Below are 12,103 nucleotides of genomic sequence, written 5' to 3' on the forward strand. Positions count from 1 at the left end.
GGTGATGATTATGAGCGAGCAACTCAACAAAGACGTTGCGGTCATCTTTGGGCTGTGAAATGGCAGGGGGGCAATAGAGATGTCTGTTCTTGCTCGTTCCCGGTGCCTTTGAAGAGCAGAGGGGTTTCCCTTTAATTGCTTGGATTTCATTCGACTTCACATGATGGATTCTGTTTGAAACTGCGGTGCCGAGCTCCCTAATGAAGCAGCGAGGAGCGAGCGGGCCCTGGTTCGGTGGCAGGCTGCCTGACTGAAGCTGTCGTTCGTGCACAGGCGACCTAGTTGCATAAATTCAGCGCCGCCTCTGAGCCAGAGTTCGAACCGAGTTCACGCCACTTTCACAGCTATTGATCTCGCAGGCTGATCAGACGTCCCATTTATTTTTTCGTTATGCTGTATTTTTAATGATGCATCTTGTATTCTCTGAAAAAATATTTAGTTTTTTTCTTCTTTTTTTTGAGAAAATTGACAGATTTCTGCTCTGTTTTAGTTCTTTTTAGGTTTGACATCACTGAAACATTTTTTGTTTTTCGCTGTGATGTTTGTACTAATGGGCAAAATTGCAAAACAAAGAAGAAAGAATCCTCATGAAAGATGTGGAAAACATGCCATCAACAGATCTATATTTCTGGTTCTACTTTAGTACTACCATCATGACATTTTGCATTGACATTATTTTCAGGACAAATAAAGCACCCAAAAACAGAAAAACCATCAGAAAAATTATGCATTTCTTTTTTCATGCGACCCTTCATGTAGTTAAATCATTCGATCTGACCCGCAAATCAGTTTTTGCTTTCTGCATATTGTTACCCTGTTACAAGGGTGAAAGTCTTCATCCTGTCCTCTAGAGGGAAACAAAGAGCTATGAGTTCCCAAAAATGTAAATTGTCATTTACTATTTACTCACCATAGATATCCATAATAAAGGCTAGATGTCTTACGGCGGAGTCTCTATCGCCATCACCGTCGGCCATCTTGTCACAGGCAAGCTTTCTGGCGGGCTCTATGGTACCTATGTAAGATGAGTGATCAGCACGAACACAAATACTCTTATCTCTGTGAAATCTTGACGGATTTACAAACAGTTTGGTTTCTTACAAACGTTATTAACGTGGCTATAATTCTGGATGATTATTTATTTTTACACTTATTATTCATAAGTATGCAGTGTCATAACTTCATCTCTGATGTATATAACAAACCAAACCGTTTGAAAATCGGTAGAAAATTGAGCAAGTTATGGTTATTTAAAAAGTACAAGCACCATTAAAACACAATGTTACGAGTGAGTGAGCTGCCTGTGACAAGATGGCCGCCAGGTGCGGACGTCGACCTCCATTGGCCAGCAGCGTGGACGTGACATCGAGCCTTTATTATGGATATCTATGTTACTCACCCTCTTTTTTTCTTCGTCTATGAACATAAGTTAGACATGTTTTTTTTTCTCCATACAATGGACATCAATGGGCTCCAATGTTGTTCCCAGCATTCTTCAAAATATCTTCTTTTGTGTTCCACAAAAGTGAGTCATACAGGTTTGAAACTACATGAGGGTGAGTAAATCATGATAGAACTTTAATTTTTGGTTGGAGTATAACTTTAAATGCTCTCTTAAGGAGGCAAATTCTCACTGCACCGAAAGACGCTGACAAACGGCAACAGAGGTCGGCTCTCGTTTTTGCCAATTGAACATGTTGAATTGGCGTTTGTCGATTGTGTCTGTCGGTGCAATGTGAATTGGCCTTAATATACAAGCTTATTATAAGCCTAAAGTGCAAAAAAGCAGCTGTAGCCTAGGTGACGACAACAAACAAGCTTGAGTACTTGCATCTGACAAAAAAGTTTGGGTTACGTGTGTCTACACCAGACGCGAGTGAAACTAGATCGTTCCCATTATAATCAACAGAGCTGTCCAAACTGAAAGCGGCTGTTCAGTTGGCGTTCGCAGCCTTTCTATTTTTGATGTAGTATAGTCTGTCTGAAAATTACTTTATTTACATACATGTCTGAATTGATAATCCTTTTATATTAAACAGTTTCTGAGTGTTACATAAATGTAATTTGAGTTCGAAAGTTGACATATGCTAACTTTAACAATGACAAGAATTATAAAACTGAACGGAATGATTTTCTTTACTGTATTACAGTAACAAGAAAACTAAATCTTTATGCAAAATATAACTTCTCATTTTTATTTTACGTTTAACAAACCTGTCAGGCAGCTTCAGCTCTCTCTGTTAAAGCCATGCTTTTGTAATAGTCCAGCCTGTTGAGTGTTGAAAGATGTAGAACAGGATTACAGATAGTTTGTGTGTGGTTTCAGGGAGTGAGAGCGATAAAAGTTTCCCCAGAAGACAAGAACTCGGGGATGGCCAAACACATGTCAGAATGCCAAGATGTATGTGATTTGTTGAGATCATCTGAGCTTTTTGTGCCTGGAAAATGGAAACGGCGAGATCCTAATGTGTGCAGCTTGACTCAATATAGGGCATGTGTCATATGAAAATTAGATTAAAGAGTTTGGGGTGTCTGTAGAATGTGTGTGTAGGGGTGAAAGGAAAAAAACCGAGGGTCAATGCAAGGGCCATGCAGAAACCGAATGTTTGTTGAAACTGTAAGTCTTAAAGGTACAGTCGCAAACCGTCAGTTTTTAGAGTGTGTACTTCAAGGAAATGAACACTTTGAAAATACATAATAGGTCCCCTTTAAAGACAAAGGCTTGATTTATGTTTTTGAGGTATACTAGAAGAATAGGTTTTCATGCTTGAATGTTAAACACATTATTTTCTTTTGTTGCAGCTAGAGGTCGATGAATCGTCACGGATAGCTTCGGAAACAGTGCTTATTGGTATAGAGTATAACCCCCTTTGTAGTGACCAGTGTTGTGCTAGTTACTAAGAAATAGTAACTAGTTACAGTTACTAGTTACTTCATTCAAAAAGTAACTCAATTACTTTGTTGATTACTTGCACCAAAAAGTAATGCGTTACTGTGAAAAGTAACTTTTTAGTTACTTTTTTAAAGAAAGTTCTTTAATGTTCCCATTAATGCCCTTTTATGCGTTATGGTCTATACAAACACAAAACTGACTTAAACAGAAAGTAATTTTTAAACACTATTTTATTTAAGTCAGACCAGCACAAACTGAATATATCACAAGGATTTCTGAAATAAATAACAAAACAAGCATGTGTAAAGCTAGTGATGTGTTTGCTTTCTCAACATTGATATGTTCATGCAGCTGACAGTAATACGTTTTTACTGCATGAATGAATATTTGAGCAATACAATTGTACCTTGATCATTCTTGTTAGTTCATAGTAGGCTAATTAACTAAGGTAATAACAGATACAATAACAATTTAAACTCAATTTAAAATGTATTAAGTAAATGTTGAAATTAAAAAACTAACAATGAATGATACTTCTACAACATTTATTAACCATATTTAATGCTAAAATTGTAATCTCATTCATTGTAAAGTGTTACCATTTTATATGATTCAAGCTTATAGAAGATGGCCATATTTAAATATCTGCAAAGGCCAGAGCATTAAAATTACATAAATGTAGACCTATATATTACATGTATAGTCTTTCACTTTATTTGCTTAAATTTTAGAACACTTGATTAGGAAACTTGATGTCGCTGCATGAACATCAATGTAAGCAATCACGTCAGCTTTAAAAATACAACTTCGCCGGCTAATGAATGCATAACAGTGACCAGCTGGATATAAACTAATGCAAATAGATGGTAACAATTGCGACATAAAACATCTGGGTCAGGTCTGCGTGTGTTTTGGTCACATTGCTTTAATCGCTTGAGGTAAGTTAGCCGTTACTAATGTTATTCCTCTCAGACTCGACGGCAAGCTTCTGTTCTTTCTCTGTTGATGCAGCATCTAGACAAAATATTACTTTATAATGATATGGCAATGTGTACTTTAGTGTTCTGTATTCATACCGTTTCGCTGTCTGTGTTTTAAATGCGCATCTGAAGTGCTCAGCGCTCTCCGTGCAGCTTGTAATCTCCGTGCTCGCGCGGCCTCACGTGTTAACGTAAACAACTCAGCCAGTGAGTTTATGTGTCCTCTCGCTCTGTATAATGCTAGCAGTCTCTTCAGTGATCTCGTACTGTGTAACAGCGCACACTTCTCAGCCGCTCCAGCAACTAATTAATTTAAAAAAGTAACGGACAACGCACCATATGGTAACGATAACGGAGTTACTTTATTTAAAAAGTAATGCGTTACAGTATTAGTTACTGTCAAAAGTAACTGCGTTACAGTACTAGTGACTTTACTTTGTAACTTTGCAGACCTTTTTCATGCTCAAACAGCAACATTACACTCCAAAAAAAGGTACATTTAAAAAAAAAAAAAAAGCATAATGGGACCCCTTTAAATTGGTTAAACCTTTTTAAACCTACTAGCACAATCACGCAGCTCTAATGTACTTTGAGCGGCATGTCATTCGAAACCACCTCTAGTCCATTTTCTCTTTAATCTTTACAGTGTAAATTATTTCACATCCACAACTTTTAAACACATCAGTCTGCCATCTCTAGAGATCCACAGAACTGTCTAGAACAGTGCGAATGCTAAGCTCCGGTACCTAATGAATGTTGAAGTTTCTCCTGTATGGTTTAGGTTTGGACTGAGGCCATTGAGTTGTGGTTTGGCAGAGGTAACTTTGCGCTGGCTATTTATTTAATGGCAGGCTGTAATTGCTCATTTTTACTGAAATTAGGCTACAGCAGGAGGAGTCAAGAGGCTTGGCCTCATTGGCAGCAGTTTGGCATTGGCACTTTCCTCTCAGGACATGCACATGGAGAGCACTCTTCATTCCTGTTCTGCATACAACATCCACATGTATTGCACATTGTGGTGAAAATCTAGTTTTTAATGTTGTTTATGTCTATGTTGTGTTTTTTAATATGCTTTAAGACAAACCATGTGCAAAGTCATAAGGCAACACCATTGCTGAATATTTTCTATTTAAAACTGCAGTGAAAAAATTTACCATTCTGATACATCAACTTGTAGACGAGCCTGTATGAGTGAGTGGAGGCGGGGCTCATTTGCGGATTCATGGATCCGCGTATACTAAATTAAGCGAGTGTATAGAAAAATTCAAGTTATTTTAAGGCATTAATAAAAAATGTTCATAGAAAAAAAAACATTTAAACATGCCATCTTGGTGATCAAAGATGAGTTTTAAGGGATGAAATTGACTACATGGGGACAGTTTAATAACTTCTTATGATTTGAAACATGTAAATGGAGCTCGGCAGTAATGATCATTTGCTTATTGCGCCACAACTATCGTGATTTCTAATTTACCTGTAGCTTATAGTTTGAATAAATGTTCTGGATTAACTAGGGAGGAAACTTTGAGTTGTAAATATTACATAGTGCATCACAATCTTTTATTTCAAAATAGCAAGAACATTTCTGTTTTCCATGATATGGCCCCTTCAAGGGCTTATAGTTTGAAATATGAGGGAAAGAACACATTCCATTTAAATAACACTGCATTTTTCAGAAATGTCCTCAGACCAACATTATAATCCAAAACATTCACCCTTTGTCAGTAGAATCGAGAGCAATGTGCTTTTCCCAGCTTGTCTTCATAACACACTCCACATCTAACATGGACTCTTGTAAACAGACATTACTGCTGGTTGTTTCTGGTCAGATTGTGTAGAAGGCCACTAATGGAGATGGTTTTAGATCAGTGTTTCTCAGTCATGCTCTAGACTCCCATGCACATTTTGCTACGTGTGTCAGCAGGACTTTCAAGCCTATTCTTGTTTTTCTTTCATTGTAGCTAGGCTGTGGCCGGGTTAACAAGTATACTAAATTGACACATGGAATAGTTCAAATGTTTGTCTCCTTTTTTTTTGTGTGACAAATTTGCCTATATTATCAGAATAACAATGTAAGTGAAAAGTTACATTTTACAGTTTAAAATGACATATTTCTTAATCATGTTTTTATTTTGTTTTAAATGATCATGTGTCTTTGTTCAGTGCTCTCAAGAGCAAATCATAAACCATGCTGAAGACGACCACGCTTGCTCTATAGACCTCTTTAAAGCCGCAGTTTCTTCCACACCAGTGGACATGTACCCATTTCAGATCATGTGCACTTTATTAATGAGATGAAGAGCTGTTGGATCAGGTGCCACAGAAATACAAGTTAGATAAGGAGTACATTGACGATATGCATTGCTTGTGGGTCCCTAGGAGCAGCACTGAGTAACACTACCGAGTCAAAGTGCCCAGATCAAGAAAGCACAATAGGGTTTCACGTGACTTTAACTGGGATTAAAGTGTCTGACTGTTTGCATTCTCAAAGCCAGTGCAACAGAATTCTTAGTAGATTCAATTTCAGTAGTTGATTAGCCTGGGAAAACCCACACAACTTCCGGCAAATTTAGATTTTCTCTGAAAGTTAGTCTGGCAAAGAGCTCACTCAAGCCCATTTCCAATCCGTCGAAATCGCGGCACCAATCAGAAACGTTGGGGCGGGCTTTACACGATGACGACAGCGCTGGGATTTTGAAGCAGATTTTGTAGCCTACATTACACAGATGGATGCCGCCATCGAACATCACTCGTTCGAATCAGCTATCGCGTTCGTTTTAAGCGATTTGAACGTTTCCTTTTAGTTAAAAACCGAGCAAAGAACAACACTCGGAGATGTTTCTCCGCCGCTCTGCATACGTCATCTCCTTCATCGCTCTGATTGGGTTTAGGTCTATCCGCGACGTCCGTTGGTGACGCCCCTCTGGAAATGATTTGTCTATGATGCTTTGCCAGACCATAACTGAGTTACAACTGAGAATGGTCTGGTTTTAACCAGGCTAGTAGTTGATGGCAATATCGGTGAATTTTACATTTACCAAAACCCATTTTGGTACCACAGAAAAAGAAAAAGAAAAAAAAGATCCCTAATGTGCATGCATGTATTTTTTTTTTTTTTTTTCAGTAAATATGAATGGAATATTAACAAATATAATGCAGTTTTCAAGTATTTCTCAATTAAGTAAACTGAGGATTTTTCTAAATTATTCTGGTCAACAAAAAACGAAATTGACAGCAGTGAGCGGTTTTCTTTTTTCTTGTTAATTATACTTTGATTTGGAGCATTGGTGATTTTGAAATCTGTAGTCCAAAGTCATGAAGTACATGCGATTGCATGTTCAGGCTGATGTAAAATAAAAGGCAACTTAGTTTCAACACGCCAATTCCTATCGTCAGAGAAGAGCTTGTCCAATTGTCTCATTACAATGGTGAGCATAAGAGTGATTTGTGGTATTTTTGGAGGTGGAATGGCCTACATATGGGCAAACAGAGCTGTCTGTGTAGCTTGGAGCGCTTTCTGACACTCACTAATGAAGGTGTGTTTGGGATTGTTTGGCGTGAGAGTATCAGCGGTGTGTTTCTTACAGTATGGGGTGCTGAGAGGAGGGAGAAGGAGATTGTGATGATCCTGGAAGAAAAGAGGGTGAGAGAGAAGGAAAACAGTATGGTTTGAAAGTGGGGGGTAGGGTTGGTAATTCAGAACACGTTTTTCTCATGCATTGGGGGGTCTGGCTGATACATGGGTGTGTGCCATGAACTTCATGACTAAAAAAAAAACCTGCAGCAGCCTAGTACAAGTGTGGGATCAGTCACTCGGAGAGGACAGGAACAAACTGACAATGGTTTGATGGAACCCAATGACATCGTCTTCAAATGAAGAGACACTTTAAATGACTTGTCTTAGTGGAAGCATTCCAGCGTAGTGGATTTTTTTATTTTTATTTTTTTTATTTGAGCTGTTCACAATCATGTTTGTTACAGAAGTCTTAAAATTAACCAATAATGGAATCTCAAAAGGGGTAGGCTGAAGCAAGGAAGCTTATGTGTGCCCATGTAGTTATACTATTAGATGGTAATGGTACTAAATCACATGGGAATTATGTGAGACTAAATTATCATATTTGGAAGAAGGCTTTTAGGCTCACCAATGCTGCATTTATTATGTCAAAATAAAATATTACAATTTAAAATAACTTCTATTTGAATATATTCAAATAGAAAATAACTTCTATTTTCAACAGGTCCATCATTCTGATATGCTATTTGGTGCAAATCTTATTATCAATGTTGAATGCAGTTGTGGTGCTTAATATTTTTATGAAAACAATGGTAAATTCTTTTCAGGATTCTTAGATAAACATAAATGGAATAGAAATCGAAATATTTTGTAACAGTGTTAAACGTCTTTACTGTCATTTGGGATCAATTGAATGTGTCCTTACTGATTAGCCAAATTTTTTTAACAAAAAAATCTTACTGACCCCGCCCAAACGTTTGAATGGTAATGTAAGCAAACTTTTCTTATTCTCCATAGAACCGATTTTCACTACTTTTACATGTATGTATGCCTGTAGTGACATCAATAACTGCGGTTCTCAGTGCTCAATGCAAAGACCCACCTTTTGTTGTTGCTAATTTCATCATCGATAATCATTATTTCGATCGATTTGTTGTTTTAAAACTGCGCCCCCTTAGACTCGCCACCCCATGTGTTGTGCTACACCAGACTGCGCTACAGATCACCAACACCCTCGGCGGGTCACGCTGTCAGCTTTCTCTGGAAGGAAAGATGTGCTCCGTTGGCCCTCGTCTGCATTCCTGTCATCACTGGCGGCCCTGACATAACACAACAAGAAATATGAGCCACAACAGACCCAGGAAATGTGAACTCGGACCTTGAGAACTGGCACCGTGGCCCGGGCTGGAGATAACCAGACACTGAGAGCCATGGAGGAATGAAGCGTTAAGGGTTTGCAAGGCATGAAATCACAGCGGAGGGCTTTCCAGTGAAACTGTCGTGCCAAGATGTCCAGGAAAAGCAGTTGGTGTTGATGGGTTGCAATTGGTCAGTGAATGTTAAATGCAAATGTTGACAATCTGAAAGATACATTTATGTTTATGTGTTTGGCTGACGCTTTTATCCAAAGGGTCTTGTAATGCATTCTACGTATTCATTCCCTTGGAATCGAACCCTTGGTGTTGCTAGCTCCATGCTCTACATCCAACTAGATAAATCAGTAGGAGTGTTGTCTTCCTCGAAACTGTCCAGACCTCATGGAAAGTTGTAAACTGCATTTGCCAAGACTCCTGCAAAGCCTGTACTAGTGAGCCAAGGGTTAGTTTGACCTACAGCAGGTTTCTGCTCTCCATGAATCTGTAGTGTTCCATTAAGAGCTCTGTAACCCAACACCCTCGGCCTGCAAACCATCAGCGCTCAGGCAAACCATTTCCAAAGCTCGAAAGACACCGTTTGGTTCATCATAAATAGTTACAAATTATTTGTTCCATTCTTTGAATCATAATAGTCTGTTTGATTTCATTCAGGACACGCTGATGTCAATTTGTTTGCAGCAAGCCATGGGCACAGATTGTTGATATTAATGAGAAAGATGGTGGAAGTCTGCTTTATGGATGGGTGACCTTTGATCTGTGGCTTATTGGAAAAACATTAGTTTCTCGCTGCTCATTTGGCCGGACAGAGAGTGAGTCCTCCCTCTGATTAATGATCTGCCCCGAGGAGGGGGAACGAGACCGAGAGCAAGAGCAGCCTTGTTAAATACAACTTGTGGAAAACTAAGGGCCAAATTATACTGAACAAAATGGAAAAGCATCTCACGCACACAGTGTCTTCAGGAGATCCTGTATAAATGGTGTTTTAGGGTGTTTACTTTATTGTGTGCGCTATTGGACTTTCAGAAAATAAACACTTTTTCTAGTTTATTTTGTGTACTAACTATGTGCAAAATGTTACCTTTAGAAGTAGTATAACAGTTTGTCACCGTGGCAGTACTCCTTAAAGTATGTGTAACTCCTAAACTGTACAGTATGCACCCTTTAGGGATCGGTATGGTACATGGGTAGATGTTTTTTTTTTTTTTTTTTTCAACAATACAATAGAAGAAAATAATAAGACAAGAAAGCACAAATAAAGGAAAAAAAGATTTTAAAAAATGCCGATTACTCAATGTAATTACAGTTTACACATTCAAAAATACAGAAATTAATACCTAAACTATAAAGTCATGCCTTAAATTAATTCTATTATATCGCAGATATATCTAAATTAATGCAATAAATGCACCAAAAATAAAAATATTATATATATATATATAAAATCTACTTCAGTTAAAAAAAAAATACATACAATGAAATACAATAATATATCTAAGTAGGGCTTTGCTCTTGTGAAATTTTAAAGGTCCATACTTGAGTTTTATAGCTATTTGTGGATTGAAAGATTAAGTTTTGGATTAAAATGCCTGATTTGTGAAATTAACTTCATAGAATTTGACATAAAAGTACATAAACAAGTGTTTATTTTAAAATTGTGTGTGGCTGTGTGGCTTGTTTGGAAATTACATGCCATAATTTTCTCTTCACTGTTGTGGTAAAAATTATAAACATATTGTTTAAAAACTTAAATCAATTTCACCCATCGGATATAATTTTTTTTATATACGTTTAATGATGATAATAACAACAAATATATTTTAGATATTATATTTAGCAGTTTAAACCATGTAATTATTTAAGATACAATTTTTACATTTTAAAAATAAATAAAGGCATGCTAAAAAGTTTCTGAGACCGTTTTAATGTGACCTTACACAAACAAACAAATATTTATTTTTATTGTTTTAGTTTTAATAAAAATCCCTGGGACACAAAAAGTGCCCTATATGCATGCCTGGCTTTTATTTTAATTGAAACACCTTTTATTTCTAATTATGTTTATACCTTTTATTTGGAATTAATATCCTTGTGTGTATGGATAATATCCACTCGTAAATATACATTGTTCTTTTTGTGTTTCTCGCTGTGATTGTCGTATTCCCCTCTGCAACTCTGACTAAATAATGCAATGTATGTTTGCAGTGCATGAAAGGGAGAGATCCTGTCGCATTCTCTCTCCGTTTGCTGCCATGGAGTGATTGGCTGTGTTCTCAAACAGCTGCGCTATTGCGCTCCTGTCAGGAGAGGTAGAGATGACAGCGTGCAGAGCGAGAGAGAAAGGGAAGGAGAGAGGGAAGGAGGGAGGGAGAGATCTCCATTCACCATTTCACACTGCTCCCCGAACCCCTTTTTCCCGCTCGCGCTGCCGTGGAGGGATCTCTTTAATTGCATTCCAGAGGAATTTCTCTTGCAGCTGGTGCTTCGACTGACAGGAACGAGTGGGAATTGTGAATGACTCTGCCTGGAGGAAGAAGGATTTTTGGTATAAAAAGTGAGAGAAGAGACTGAGAAAATAAGTTCTTTTCGAAAAGGCACCGCTTCAACTCTTTTGTCATTCGTCGCTTGCAGATAAGGGACTCCTCGTCCTCATTTCTCACACACTCTTTACTGCAACGGTTTGGCTGTCTGGGGAGCTTGCGAGCCAGCGTATGTAAATAAAGCGCAGTGTTTCTATAGGCTGGGCGGACTGCCAGAAAGTGAGAAAGAGACGGCGAGAGAAAACCCTGAAGGTTTTGTGGTGAGAAGCTCACCCTGACTGGATCAACAAGTCTGAAGAGGGACATCTCCTCAAACCATCAGCGTGCGCTGCCGAAAGCAGGAGCTGCATGCAGAGAGGAAAGTCAGACAACACAGTCTGGAGAAAGACTAGAAGACGGACTGTTCTTCTCTGGACGCCTGTATTCGCATCAGTGTTTATCTTGGTCGCAGACTATGAATGCATCAGAAATCTCCCAAGTCTTTCAACGCACCCAAGTGGGATGTCTGTGTGACATGTTATTTTTCTTAACGGATTGAGCGGTCTTTTTCCAGGATTGGATTTGAATCAGAGAAGGGTGAGGACTTGGATCTTGTGTCTCCTCCTATATATATATATATATATATATATATACACACCCCCCTTGTAATTTTTGCATGGTTGAAGGACCGCTGGCCTGCACACACGAAGACCACAGCCTGAGACTTTGTCTCCACTGTGGTTTCTGGTCTTAAAAGTCTAATTTGTTTTTGGGGGTTTCTTTTGTCTCGACGGCTCTGCACTAGTGGATTGAAGCTTGGC

The 12,103-nt window shown here is 38.3% G+C and overlaps 1 protein-coding gene and 1 long non-coding RNA gene across 2 annotated transcripts in view; one reads left to right on the forward strand and one right to left on the reverse strand.

Moving 5' to 3' along the window:
• Window positions 1–12,103, reverse strand: part of LOC130084773 (uncharacterized) — a 143,165-nt gene that overhangs the window by 115,453 nt on the left and 15,609 nt on the right. The window lies entirely within an intron of this gene.
• Window positions 1–12,103, forward strand: part of stox2b (storkhead box 2b) — a 78,146-nt gene that overhangs the window by 22,031 nt on the left and 44,012 nt on the right. The gene's annotated exons all lie outside the window — the stretch shown is intronic.

This window comes from Rhinichthys klamathensis, unplaced genomic scaffold (assembly GCF_029890125.1).
Source record: "Rhinichthys klamathensis goyatoka isolate OS25496 unplaced genomic scaffold, OSU_Roscu_1.1 h1tg000068l_1, whole genome shotgun sequence".
Classification (NCBI taxonomy): Eukaryota; Metazoa; Chordata; class Actinopteri; order Cypriniformes; family Leuciscidae; genus Rhinichthys; species Rhinichthys klamathensis.